Below are 2,398 nucleotides of genomic sequence, written 5' to 3' on the forward strand. Positions count from 1 at the left end.
CCTCCTGTGATCCCTGGGCTATATAACGAGTGGTCTAAACCTGTCAGAATATCAACAAAACTGTTAATTATCTGTTAATCAAATATTAATGAAACTATCTTAAAAGGTCAAAAGAAGGTGTATGTCAATCCAGCAGTGCCCTTAATCCAGCCAACTACAAGAGATACTCTTTTGTAATTTGGCTATCCCTATGGGAGATACTCAGTAATTAGAACCCTATAATTTTCCAGCCACCAACATGGTTCTCTGATATTTTCATGTATACATTAGAGCATCCTAAAATAGTTTAGGTTGCATGTTTTGCACATTTCATTATTCTTGGCATGCAATTTCTTCTTTAACAGTCATTAGCAGGCAACTATCTTGTCAACTACTCGCTCTCCAATTGAATGCCCACCCCTATCAACCCAAACAAATTTATCAGATACCTTACTCAAATATTATTATCATATCATTGGAGATGTCTTCACCCCAAGGAAAGCAAGTAAGGGCTTTGCAAAACCACCTTTGCTAATATGTTTCCAGCTTCCAGGATTCATGCTTGTTCCAGTTAAAGGCACACATGTAGGTTTTAAGAAGAATAATGAAAAATTTAACATATCAGAAAATATTAGGATTTCTCTAATTAGCTGCTTTTTATTTGTGATCAGAACTGATTCTGGTGTATCCATATAACAACATATTAATGCCATCAATGTCAAACATATTGGCATTTCATAACAGTGCTAAATCCAAAGATAATTAAAATCACGTTGTTGTATAAACAGAACTGAACTAGTTCCACCAAATAATATAATTGCAACTGGTTATAAAAATAACATTGTGTCTGAAGTATTGAATAGTCAGTGCCAATTTTCTGACATTTTTATTAGGCCAGCAGTTGTGAATCATCTCATGGGTGTAACTTATTATTGAATTTAAGTTCAATATTTCAGAAGATAAAAAGACGGCTGATATTGAGGGATGCTTTAGTGGTAAAGCTAGCACTTGCCATGTACTAAGCCTTGTGTTCTAGTCCCTGAAAAGCAAAAAGTCAAAGAAAAGGGCCGAGGTGGGGCAGGGTGTGGTAAGATGGGGTGAGGAGGCTGGGGAAATGACAGCATTTAAGCTCTTGCTGCTCTTAGAGAGGACCAGTCAGTCCTCATCATACTCATTGGGCAGCCACTATAACTCCAGTTACAGAGGACCTGGTTCTCTCTACTGGTCTCCATTGGCATCTACAGTCTTCTACACATTCTCTCTCTCTCTCTCTCTCTCTCTCTCTCTCTCTCTCTCTCTCTCTCTCTCTCTCTCACACACACACACACACACACACACAGTTAAACTATCAGTACATGTTTTTTGTTTTTAGGGTGTGTGAAGTTTAATTGGTAGATTTGTTAAATGAGCTGACAAAATACACTCAACAGAAGAAAAAAAATGGACGTGAGAAAGAGAAAAAAAATTTCTCTTAGATTTCAGGTTACAGAAATGTAAAGCATAGAGCCAACATTTACAGAAGTCGGTCAACAGGGGCTATTCTGACAGGAGATTGGGATGGTGATCTTGGGAGGGCGGGAGTGGTTTAAGCTAAAATGTTAAACATTTTTGTTAAAATATTAAACCATGAGTGACAGAAAATGAAAATAATCAGTTTGTGGTGGTTTAAATAAGTGTGACCCCCACATGTGCTTGAATTCTTGACACAGGGAGTGGCACTCTGAGGAAGTGTGGTCTTGCTGGAATTGATGTGGTCTTGTTGGAGGAAGTGTGTCGCTATGGGGGTAGGCTTTGAGGTCTCATATATGCTTGTTACTCCCAGTGTGAGACACAATTCACTTCCTGTTGCCTGCATATCAAGATAGACAACTCTCAATTCCTTCTCTAGCACTATGTCTACCTGCACATCAACGTGTTTTTTGCCATGAGATTAATGGCTTAAACCTCTGAAATTGTATGCCAGTTCCAATTAAATGTTTTCCTTTACAAAAGTTGATGTGGTCACGGTGTTAGTGTCTGTTCACAACAAAAGAAACCCTAACTAAGACACAGTTTCAAAACCGAATTTACAATGATAGAAATTGAAACTAAGAAATTTGAAATTGAGAAATATATTAAATATACATTAATTCATAACAACAACTAAAATTCATTACTGATTACCATAGTTAATATATTTTAGGAGAAATAAAAATATTGTTTCCTAAAAAATGACATTACAAATGATATTGTGATAAAACTTTTGGAAATATATTTAATGCTTGACCTCAACAAAATCAAGATAGATTCTTTCATCTACTTATTTAATTTCTAACAGTATCATAATAATTCTGAAAAACTCCTCAAGAAACTCAGGAAAGAATGAGAGTAAAAGCAGGCAATCAAGAGTGAAATTCTCTTGTCAAGATAGTTTGATCTT

The sequence above is a fragment of the Myodes glareolus genome, chromosome 20 (genome assembly GCF_982192425.1).
Source record: "Myodes glareolus chromosome 20, mMyoGla1.1, whole genome shotgun sequence".
NCBI classification, from domain to species: domain Eukaryota; kingdom Metazoa; phylum Chordata; class Mammalia; order Rodentia; family Cricetidae; genus Myodes; species Myodes glareolus.